This window comes from Hippopotamus amphibius, chromosome 2 (genome assembly GCF_030028045.1).
Source record: "Hippopotamus amphibius kiboko isolate mHipAmp2 chromosome 2, mHipAmp2.hap2, whole genome shotgun sequence".
Taxonomy (NCBI): Eukaryota; Metazoa; Chordata; class Mammalia; order Artiodactyla; family Hippopotamidae; genus Hippopotamus; species Hippopotamus amphibius.
Window position 1 is genome coordinate 167,734,326 of NC_080187.1, and position 12,718 is coordinate 167,747,043.

Consider the following 12,718-nt stretch of genomic DNA (forward strand, 5'->3'; position numbering starts at 1 on the left):
CCCTTCTGGTAAGCACTACTCTGTTCTCTGTGTCTGTGTGTTTGCTTTTGCTTTGTTTGATTTGTTCATTTATTTTTATTTATTTTTTAATATTCCACATATGAATGAAATTATACAGTATTTGTCTTTCTTCATCTGACTTATTTCAGTTAGCATAATATCCTCAGGGTACATCCATGTTGTAAATGGCAAGATTCCATCTTTTTTTTTTTTAATAGCTGTGTACTATTTCTCTGTGTATATATACCACATTTTCATTATCCATTCATCCATCAGTGGACACTTAGGATGTTTCCATATCTTGGCTATTGTAAATAATGCTGTGATAAACATAGAGGTATATGATTCCTTTCTAACTATTGATTTTTTATTCTTCTGATAAGTATCCAGTAGTAAGTAGAAGAGCTGGATCACATGTAGTTCTATTTTAATTTTTTTTTCCACAAAAGTGTCAAGCTTTATTGTTCCTCAGCTCTGTCCCCCTCCTGCTGCCCCAGGAGCAGGGCTGGCTGGGACTCTAGGCCCAAGTCCTGGGCCTCCCTTGCCCTTTTCAGCACATGCTGGAGCTCAGCCCCAGCCCTACACAAGCCCTTGGCCTCCTGCATGTGGAAGAGATAGAATGCACCTGCCCCCAGCACCAGTCCTACATTGGGGGTCTAGAGCAGTATAGCAACTTTCCTGATCCCTCCTCTAGCCACCAGGGCACACAGCAACGCCAAGAGAAGAAGCCCTAGACCAATCATGTAGCCAGCAGTGGTGACCCACCTGCGAGCTTGAGCCATGCCCTGGTCCAGTTCTCTTCAGGCCTCCCTTAGCACACTGAACAACAGTGACCTCTCTGCTGGTCTGTGGCTAGGGTTGGGGTTGTGCTGGGGGGGTGGGGGCTGTGTCTCACACACACAGGAGCCATTAGGGCCTCATGATCAGAGAGGAGGGTGCTGCTGTGAGGGTCATGGCCTGTAGTAGTTTTGAGAGTCTTACAGGAGATGTATAGCCCAGATGCCACCTTATAAACCACATGGTTGATGTGGATGCCCAAGGGAAATTGCTCCAGCTCCTGCCAGTTGACGTAGCCAGTCTCTGGTACCATCATACAGCCTTCTTCAGGGCCCTTGAAGTCCTGGCTCTCCAGATAGGCATCATGCAGTCCCGTGCACTCCTTCAGCAGGCAGTAGCCCAGGTCTTATGGGTGCAAGTTGAGGTCCCCACACAACAGAACCACGTCGACCTTCTTTGATGTGTGGTGGATGAACTGGGCCAGTTCCCAAGCTTGGGCCACACACTGTGCTAGTAAATGTCCTTTTGTTGATTGTACTTGGTGTGGAGATGGGTCATGTAGGCATTGAGCACCAATCCACTTAGATGGAGCATCAGCAGCCCCACAGCCTTCCCACAGAACCAGTCACCATGATGGATCATGTAGGGGTAGCCATTAGGGTAAAGATGTGCTGGGTGAGTTCCTGGGTTGGGTTTTTGGAGTAGACACAGAGGCCACTGCCAGTGATGCCACTCCTGAAGTAGTATGCTGCTGGGTAGGTGCACAACAGCTTCTGTCTCAGATACTAGAAGTCCTGCTCACTCCACACCTCCTCCAGTAGAGCTAGGTGGAAGCTCTCCATGTTTGGATAGTCTCCCAGGTGCTTCGTGTAGATGGTCCGGTGCTTGCTCAGGTAGGAAACGCCTCAGCAGTTGAGGTTAAAGACCCTCAGTCACGGATCTCAGAAAAGATGGCTGAGGAATAGGATGTGGAGATCACCTTCCTCCCCACAAATACATCAAAAATACATCTACTTGTGGAGTGGCTCCTGCAGAACACCTTCCGAATTCTGGCAGGAGAGCTCAGACCTCCAGAAAGGAAGGAGAATTTCCATGTAATTGGGTAACACAAAGGAAAGGAGGGGGGAAAAGAGATAAAGGAATCCTGAGGAGACCAGCCCCTCTGGGAGGGAGCTGTGGGGGGGGGAAGGTGCCCACACACTGGGGATCCCCCTCACTGACAGGGAAGGGCAGGGGGAGCCTTGGAACCCCCAGAAGAGAGAGCAACAGCAGATGTGAGGAGGGCAGAGCAGAGAGACCCCCGTGCAGAGGATTAAGGCAGCACTCCCCAGCCAGAGAAGCTAATCTGCTCACCTATGGCAGAGATGGGGGCCAAGTGCCTAGGTTTGGGCTTCCAAGAACAGACACCAGGGAGAAAGCTGGGGCTGGCTGCATGAAAACAGCCTGCGGGGCAGGTGCGCCAGCAAGCTAGGAGCGAGTTTGGGGAAAATCCTGGGCCAGACAGAGAGGCAGGGGACCTAAAGCCAAGAATACTCTACCCAGCAAAAATCTCATTCAGGAAACACAAGAGAAGGAAAAGACCTACAAAAACAAACCCAAAACAATTAAGAAAATGGTAATCGGAACACACATGTCAGTAATCACCTGAAATGTAAATGGATTAAATACTCCAACCAAAGACACAGACTGGCTGAATGAATACAAAAACAATAACCTTCTATATGCTGCCTACAAGAAACCCACTTCAGACCAAGGGACACATAGAGACTGAAAGTAAGGGGATGGAAAAAGATATTCCATGCAAATGAAAGTCAAAAGAAAGCTGGAGTAGCAATACTCATATCAGACAAATTAGACCTTAAAGTAAAAACTATTAAAGAGACAAGGAAGGACACTACATAATGCTTTATAAGATATCAATTTTCTTGAATTTACTGAGGCTTGACTTATGTCTCAAGATATGATCTATCCTGGAGAATGTTCCGTGTGCACTTGAGAAGAAAGTTTATTCTGTAGTTTTTGGATAGAATGTCCTATAAATATCAATTAAGTAGAGATGGTCTAATGTGTCACATAAAGCTTGTGTGTCCTTATTTATTTTCTGTTTGGATGATCTGTCCATTGATGTAAGTGGGGTGTTAAAAGTCTTATACAATTATTGTGTTACTGTCAACGTCCCCTTTTATGGCTATTAGCATTTGCCTTATGTATTGGGTGTATAGATATTTACAACCATTATATCTTCTTCTTGGATTGATCCCTTGATCATGTAAGGCTGGTTTGGTGGTGCTGAATTCTCTTAGCTTTTGCTTGTCTGTAAAACTTTTGATTTCTCCGTCAAACTCAGTAAGATCATGAAGGATGTAGTAAACCTTTAAATTTTTCTTCATTTCAGTTGTGGAAAATTCACATAACAGAAATTTACCATCATAACAGAAAATAAATAAGGACACACAAGCTTTAAATGACACATTAGACCATCTTGACTTAACTGATATTTATAGGACATTCCATCCAAAGACTACAGAATACACTTTCTTCTCAAGTGCACACAGAACATTTTCCAGGATAGATCACATCTTGGGTCACAAATCAAGCCTCGGTAAAGTCAAGAAAATTGAAATCATATCAAGCATCTTCTCTGACCACAATGCCATGAGACTAGATATCAATTACAGGAAAAAAACTGTAAACAATACAAACACAAGGAGGCTAAACAATACGCTATTAAACAATGAAGAAATCACTGAAGAAATCAAAGAGGAAATCAAAAAATATCTAGAAGCAAATGACAATGAAAACACAACAACCCAAAACTTATGGGATGCAGCAAAAGCAGTTCTAAGAGGAAAGGTTATAGCAATACAGTCCTACCTCAAGAAACAAGAAAAATCTGGAATAAATAACCTAAACTTACACTTAAAACAATTAGAGAAAGAACAAAAAAACCCCAAAATGAGCAGAAGGAAAGAAATCATAAAGATCAGATCAGAAATAAATGAAAAAGAACGGAAGGAAACAATAGCAAAGATTAATGAAATTAAAAGCTGGTTCTTTGAGAAGATAAACAAAATTGATAAACCATTAGCCAGACTCATCAAGAAAAAAAGGGAGAAGATTCAAATCAACAGAATTAGAAATGAAAAAGGACAGAGATAGCTTCCTCCACAAGAGGGCAGACAGCAGTATCAAGCGGTATCAGCAGTATTTCATCTTGTGGAACTGAAAACCACAGCCACAGAAAGATAGAGAAAATGAAAAAGCAGAGGACTTTGTACCAGATGAAGGGACAGGATAAAGCCCCAGAAAAACAACTAAATGAAGAGGAGATAGGCACCCTTACAGAAAAAGAATTCAGAATAATGATGGTGAAGATGATCCAGGACTTTGAAAAAAGACTGGATGCAAAGATGGAAAAGTTTACCAAAGACCTAGAAGAATTAAAGGGCAAACAAACAGAGATATGCAACACAATAACGGAAATGAAAAATACACTAGAAGGAACCAATAGCAGATTAACTGAGGCAGAAGGGCGAATAAGTGACCTGGAAGACAGAATGGTAATCATCACTGATGCAGAAAAGAATAAGGAGAAAAGAATGAAAAGAACTGAAGACAGCCTAAGATACCTCTGGGACAATGTTAAATGCACCAACATTCTCATTATAGGGGTCCCAGAAGGAGAAGAGAGAGAGAAACGACCTAAGAAAATACTGGAAGAGATTATAGTTGAAGACTTCACTCACATGGGAAAGGAAATAGCTACCCAAGTCCAAGAAGCACAGAGAGTCCCAGGCAGGATAAATCCAAGGAGAAACACACCAAGACATATAGTAGTCAAGTTGACAAACATTAAAGACAGAGAAATGTTATTAAAAGCAACAAGGGAAAAACAACAAATAACATACAAGGGAACTCCCATAAGGCTAACAGCTGATTTCTCAGCAGAAACTGCAAGCCAGAAGGAAGTGGCATGATATATTTAAAGTGATGAAAGGGAAGAACCTATAACCAAGAATACTCTACCCAGCAAGGATCTCATTCAGATTGGAGGGAGAAATCCAAAGCTTTACAGACAAGCAACAGCTAAGAGAATTCAGCACCACCAAACCAGCCCTACAACAAATGCTAAAGGGACTTCTCTAAGTGGGAAACATAAGAGAAGAGAAGGACCTACAAAAACAACAACAAAACAATTAAGAAAATGGTACTAGGAACATACATATCAACAATTACCTTGAGTGTAATTGGACTAAATGCACCAACCAGAAGACACAGACTGGCTGAATGGATACAAAAACAAGACCCATATATATGCTGTCTACAAGAGACCCACTTCAGACCTAGGCACACATACAGACTGAAAGTGAGGGGATGGAAAAAGATATTCCATGCAAATGAAAACCAAAAGAATGCTGGAGTAGCAATAGTCACATCAGATAAAATAGACCTTAAAATAAAAAATGTTCCAAGAGACAAGAAAGGACATTACATAAAGATCAAGGGATCCATCCAAGAAGAGGAGATAACAATTATAAATATATATGCACCCAATATAGGAGCACCTCAATACATAAGGCAAATGCTAACAACTATGAAAGAGGAAATGTAAGGCAGAAATAGAGACAGAGGTGTAGAGAACAAACACATGGACACCAAGTGGGGAAAGTGGGGAGTGCTGGGGGGGGATGAATTGGGAGATTGGGACACCAAATTGTACACTCTAAGTATATGCTGTTTATTGTCTGTTAACTGTATCTCAATAAAAAAAATGAAAAAGGACAAGTAACAACGGATACTGCAGAAATACAAAAGATCATGAGAGACTACTACAAGCAACTATATGCCAATAAATTGGATAACCTGGAAGAAATGGATAAATACTTAGAAAGATACAATCCTCCAAGACTGAACCAGGAAGAAATAGAAAATATGAACAGACCAATCACAAGTATGGAAATTGAGACTGTGATTAAACCTCTCGCAACAAACAAAAGCCCAGGGCCACATGGCTTCACAGGGGAATACTATCCAACATTTAGAGAAGAGCTAATGCCTATTCTTCTCAAATCTTTCAGAATATAGCAGGAGGAGGAACATTCCCAAACTCTTTCTACGAGGCCACCCTCACCCTGATACCAAAACCAGAAAAAGGTGTCTCAAAAAAAGAACATTACAGGCCAATATCACTGATGAATATAGATGCAAAAATCCTCAACAAAATACTAATTAACAGAATCTACCAGCACATTAAAAAGATCATACACCATGATTAAGTGGGGTTTATCCCTGGAATGCAAGGATTCTTCAATATACACAAATCAATGAATGTGATACATCATATCAGCAAATCAAAGGATAAAAACCATATGATCATCTCAATAGATGCAGAAAAAGCTTTGGCAGAGTTCCACATCCATTTATAATAAAAACTCTCCAGAAAATGGGCATAGAAGGAAATTACCTCAACATAATAAAAGCCGTATATGAGAAACCAGCAACCAACATCGTTCTAAATGGGGAAAAACTGAAAGCATTCCCTCTAAGAACAGGAACAAGACAAGGGTGCCCACTCTCACTATTCTTATTCAACATAGTTTTGGAAGTTTTAGCCACAGCAATCAGAGAAAAAAATGAAATAAGGTATACAAATTGGAAAATAAGAAGTAAAATTGCAGATGACAAGATATTACACATAGAAAACCCTAAAGCTTCTACCAGAAAACTGCTAGCACTAATCGATTGATTCAGTAAAGTAGCAGGATACGAAATTATACAGAGAAATCTCCTGCATTCCTATACACTAACAACAAAAGAGCAGAAAGAGCAATTAAGGAGACTCTCCCATTTACCATTGCAACAAAAAGAATAAAATACCTAGGAATAAACCTGCCTAAGGAGGCAAAAGACCTGTATGCATAAAACTATAAGACACTGTTGAAAGAAATCAAAGACGATACAAACAGATGGAGAGACATACCATGTTCTTGGATTGGAAGAATCAATATTGTGAAAATGAGTATACTTCCCAAAGCAATTTACAGATTCAGTGCAATCGCTATCAAATTACCAGTGGCATTGTTCACACAACTAGAAGAAGAAATTTTACGATTTGTATGGAAAGGCAAAAGACCCTGAATAGCCAAAGCAATCTTGAGAAGGAAAGACAGAGTTGGTGGAATCAGGCTTCCTGACTTCAGAGTATACTACAAGGCCACAGTGATCAACACAGTATGGTACTTGCACAAAAACAGAAATGTAGATCAGTGGAACACAATAGGGAACCCAGAGATAAACCCAAGCACATATGGGCACCTTATCTTTGACAAAGGAGGCAAGAACATACAATGGAAAAAAGACAGCCTCTTCAATGAGTGGTGCTGCGAAAACTGGACAGCTACATGTAAAAGAATGAAATTAGAACACTTCCTAACACCATACATGAAAATACACTCCAAATGAATTTAAGACCTAAACGTAAGGCCAGACACTATAAAACTCCTAGGGGAAAACATAGGCAGAACACTGTATAACATAAACCAAAGCAAGATTCTTTTTGATCTACCTGTTAGAATGATGGAAATAAAATGAAAAATAAACAAATGGGACCTAATGAAACTTAGAAGCTTTTGCACAGCAAAAGAAACCATTAATCCTGACAAAGGATTAATCTCCAAAATATAGGAGCAGCTCATGCAGCTCAATATCAAAAAAGCAAATAACCCCATCCAAAATTGGGTGGAAGACCTAAATAGACATTTCTCCAGAGAAGACATACAGATGGCTAACAAACACATGCAAAGATGCTCAACATCACTAATCATTAGCGAAATGCAATTCAAAGCCACAATGAGGTATCACCTCACACCAATCAGAATGGCCATCATCAAAATATCTAGAAACAATAAATGTTGGAGAGGGTGTGGAGAAAAGGGAACTCTCCTGCACTCTCTCTCCCTCCTGTTGGTGGGAATGTAAGTTGGTACAGCCACTATGGAAAAGAGTTTGGAAGTTCCTTAAGAAACTAAAAAGAGAACTACCATATGATCCAGTAATCCCAGTCCTGGGCTTATACCCAGAGAAAACCATAATCCCAAAAGAAACATGTACCACAATGTTCATTGCAGCACTATTTACAATAGCCAGGACATGGAAGCAACCTAAATACCCATCAACAGATGACTGGGTAAAGAGGATGTGGCATATATATACAATGGAATATTACTCAACCATAAGAAAGAATGAAATTGAGTTATTTGTAATGAGGTGGATAGACCTAGAGTCTGTCATACAGAGTGAAGTAAGCCAGAAAGAGAAAAACAGATGCCGTATGCTAATTCATATATATGGAATCTAAAAAAATGGTACTGATGAACCTAGTGACAAGGCAAGAATAAAGATACAGATGTAGAGAGCAGACTTGAGGACATGGGGTGGGGGTGGGGGGCAAAGGGGAAGTTGGGACGAAGTGAGAGAGTAGCATTGATGTGTACACTACCAACTGTAAAACAGATAGCTCATGGGAAGTTGCTGTATCATAGGGAGATCAACTCGTGGGAAGTTGTGTATCATAGGGAGATCAACTCGATGATGGGTGATGACTTAGAGAGCCAGGATAGGGAGGGTGGAAGGGAGTCGCGGGAGGGAGGGGATATGGGGATATTTGTATAAATACAGCTGATTCACTTTGGTGGACCTCAAAAACTGGCACAAGAGTGTAAAGCAATTATATTCCAATAAAGAGCAATAAAAAAAAAAGACTCAGTCTCAGGGGGAAGTTGGGCTTCATCGTGGAGATGCTTGGCCTCCTTACTGGCTGCTACACTGGGGACAGGAGCAGGCGGGCAGCGTTCCTCCCAAGCCACTGTGCACAGGTGGTTGCCCTGCGCTCGCGTTCCCTGGAAGACTGTGGCCCCGGAAGTGCACACAGCCTGATGCAGACTACGTTACTGGGGCAACCTGCAGGTTGGCCAGAATCTGACCCAGTGCCAAGCTGGAAAGCGGTGTGCGGTGAAATCAGTCGCTGATGGGAAGCGAGGACCATGCTGGAGCACCCTAAGTGGGGAGTGGGGGGTGGTCCCCGAGGGGTTGGTGTGGGGCAGTGAACCTGGCCGAGGCCTGCGGGGCTTGGGCTCCAGGTTCCTTTCTATTTTAATCTTTTGAGGAAACTCCACAGTTTATCATAGTGGCTGCACCCATTTACATTCCCACCAGCAGTGCCTGAGTTCCCTTTCTTCCACATCCTCTCCAACACTTATTTCCTGCCTTTTTGATAATAGCCATTCTAACAATCAAGAGGTGATATCTTATTGTGATTTTGATGTGCATTTTCCTAATTATTAGTAATGTTGAACGTCTTTTCACATGCCCATTGGCAAGCTGTATGTCTACTTTGGAAATATGTCTATTCAGGTCCCCTGTGCATTTTAAAACTTATTTGCTTGTCGTTGAATTATGTTAGTTCTTTACGTGCTTTGGATATTAACTCCTTATAAACTGACATGATTTGCACATTTCTCCCATTCGTTATGTCTTTCATTATCTTGATGGTTTCCTTTGCTATGCAGTAGCTTTTGGTTTGATGTAATCCCATTTGTTTACTTTTGCTTTTGTTTCCTGAGGAGACATATCCAGAAAGATATGACTAAGACCTATGTCGAAGGGTGTACTTCCTGTGTTTTATTCTGGGAGTTTTGTGGTCGTGGGTCTTACATTTGTGTCTTTAATTCATTTTGATTTGATTTTTTGTTTATGGTGTGAAATAGTGGTCCCGTTTCATTCTTTTGCATGTGACTTCCCAATTTTCCCAGCACCATTTATTGAAGGAACTATCTTTTCTCCGCTGTATTATTTTTTTTTTTGCTCCTTTGTTGTAATTTAATTATCTATATATGTGTGGATATATTTCTGGACTCTAAATTCTGCTCCATTGGTCTATGTATCTGTTTTTCTGCCAATACAATGCTGTTACGATTACTATAGCTTTTAATATAATTTGAAATCAGGGAGTATGATACCGCCAGCTTTATTCTTTTTTGTCAGGATTGCTTTGGCTAGTCAGAGTCTTTCATGGTTCCAAATAAATTCTAGGATTTTTTGTTCCAGTTTTGTGAAAAATGTCATTGGAATTTTTATAAGGATTGCACTGAATCTGTAGATTGCTTTAGGTAATATGGACATTTTAATAATGTTAATTCTTCCAATCCATGAGCAAGGAATATATACCATTTCTTCATGTCTTTTTCAGTTTTTTTAACAGTATCATATAGTTTTCAAGTGTACAAGTCTTTTACCACCTTGATTGTATTTTTTCCTACTTATTTTATTCTTTTGTTACAATTGTAGACAGGATTGTTTTCTTAATTTATCTTTCTGCTAGTTTGTTGTTAGTGTATAGAAACACAAGAGATTTTTGTATATTGATTTTGTATCCTGCAACTTGCCTGTATTTGTTTATTAATTCCAACAGTATGTTGGTGGAGTTTTTAGGGTAGTCTACATATAAAATCATGTCATCTGCAAATAGTGACAGTTTTACTACTTCCTTTCTAATTTGAATGCCTTTTATTTCTTCTTACCTAATTCCTCTGGCTATGACTTCTATGTTGAATAAGAGTGGTGAAGGTGGGCATCCTAGCCTTATTCCTGGTCTTAAAAGTTTAGCTTTCAGTTTTTCAGTGTTGAGGACCTTTGGGTGACCTTTGGGTTTGTCATATATGCTTTTTATTATGTTGAGGTACATTCCTTTTGCTTTTGCTGAAAGTTTTACCATATATGGGTGTTGAATCTTGTTAAATGCTTTTTATGCATCTGCTGAGATGATCATTTTGTTAATTTGGTATATATCACATTGATTGATTTGTGGATGTTGAATCTTCTTTGCATTCCTGAAATAAATACCACTTGATTATTGTGTATAATCACTTTAATGTATTGTATTCGCTTTGCTAATATTTTGTTGAGGATTTTTGCATCTGTGTTGATCAGAGATATTGCTTATATATATATATATATATATATATTTTTTTTTTTTTTTTCATGTGTATGTTGTCAATTTCTGTTCTCAGTGTCAGGGTAATGTTGGCCCTGTAAATTGAGTTGAGAAGTATTCCCTCCTTTTCATTGTTTGAAAAAGTTTGAGAAGGATAATTATTAAATATTCTTTAAATGTTTTATAGAATTTACTGGTGAAGTTGGCTGATCCTGGAGTCTTGTTTTTTGGGAGGATTTTTTGGTTAATTTTACAATGTCCTTATTAGTGATTGGTCTATTTAGATATTCTCTTTCTTCATGATTTATTCTTGGGAGATTGTATACTTCTGGGAATTTATCCATTTCTTCTAGGTTGTCCTTTGTATTTCTGTGGTATATGTTTTCATTTCTCTTCTTTCATTTCTGATATTTATCAGAGCCTTTTTTCTCTCTCTCTCTCTTTCTTTTTTACTGTAAATTCTTTTTATATATGTATATTCATTACCAAGCTCTGAAGCTAAATGAATATTAACCTCATTTATTCATTCAGCAAATATTAGACAATGCACTAGGGTAAGAATTTAGGTTTTGGAAACACACAGAGAGACAAATATATATGCATATATAAATTGTACTTTGGGAAAAGACCAAACAATATCTAGAAATAAAATGACCATAGAACATAAAATGGCAAATGTCTTAGTCTGGTTATTTAGTATATAGAAATTTAAAATCATGATCTTATGGTAGAAAGAACTGAGCTAGAAAATCAGTTAATATAGAACCTGGACCCAAAGGTAATGCCAAATAACTACATGTATTTAAGAAGTCATATAAATTTTCTGGCATTTGATCTATAATTGTAAAATGGGATGATAAAAATACCTCTCCCACCTATAGTATCTCACTAAATGAGTATCTCACTAAATCTACTACTAAAAGCACATATACAATGCTTGTGTGACAATTGGGTACAAGTGATAAAATGTGTGAGTTAGAAGGTAATTACCCATTAACATACCTCTGAGTATGTTCAAGAGATCTGATTAGTTTTCCCCCAATATGAAAGACTGGGCAAATACAAAGGAGGCCTAGCATCAAGGAACATTATCTGAACCTGGGATAGGAGTTAGCACCCCAGCATCGCTGGACAAATATTTTGATCATCAGTGCTTTCTATTGGAAGATTTGCAATTGAAAGGGGAAATGATAAAAAAAAAATCTGCATGTATTGAGGTATAGGGAAGTCATTCTGGCTTATACATGATTTAACTTAAATTTTACTGACTGGAGCACCCTCTTTTGTGGCCTTTTAGACATGCATTGTACATCTGCTTTGGCCATTGAAGAGGAGAATGCATTTGAAAGTCAAATGAAGTAGCTGTGGTTCAGACATCCCAGGTAAAACTAGATGACCATTGTATATGTGATTTTAGGCACATTCCTGATTTACTGAAAAGTTGAATCTTCTGAACTGTATTGCAGATTAGGCAGGTGTGATATCTCAAATGCGGTTACTACTTGGAATTTGCTTAGTTGTCATGATCTCCTCTGTGTTGTGCCTGTTAGATGTCTTATATTTTGTTTCTAGTGTGAGTGGAGGAAATCTGTTTGAGAACTGAGCCACAACATTTGCCTCACTGCAAAATGAGTCTAATTGCTGAACCTACAGCAAGATGCCATTGTTATCATCCTCTGAACTTCCATGAAAAATCTGGTTAATGCAACAGTGTGGGGACTACTGACAATGTGTGTGTGTGTGTGGGGGGGGTGTTGGTATTCTCACCACCTTCCTGTCTCATCTGCTAATACATCAGAAGGACCCCATGGGTAAACATTACTGTAAAACTGACTGCCCATGAGCTCCCTTGGGCTATGCTGTGTGGAATGGAATAGGCTGGCTTTTGGAAACAGAAGTCCAACTAATGGGATTAACTGTTTTTGTTTGGAAAAACCTAATGGGTCCACC

General features: G+C 39.4%; 1 pseudogene; it reads right to left on the reverse strand.

Annotated features, from left to right (window-relative positions):
- Nucleotides 1-458: 458 nt before the first annotated feature.
- On the reverse strand, nt 459-8,821 carry LOC130844573 (sphingomyelin phosphodiesterase 2-like; annotated as a pseudogene).
- Nucleotides 8,822-12,718: the final 3,897 nt, after the last annotated feature.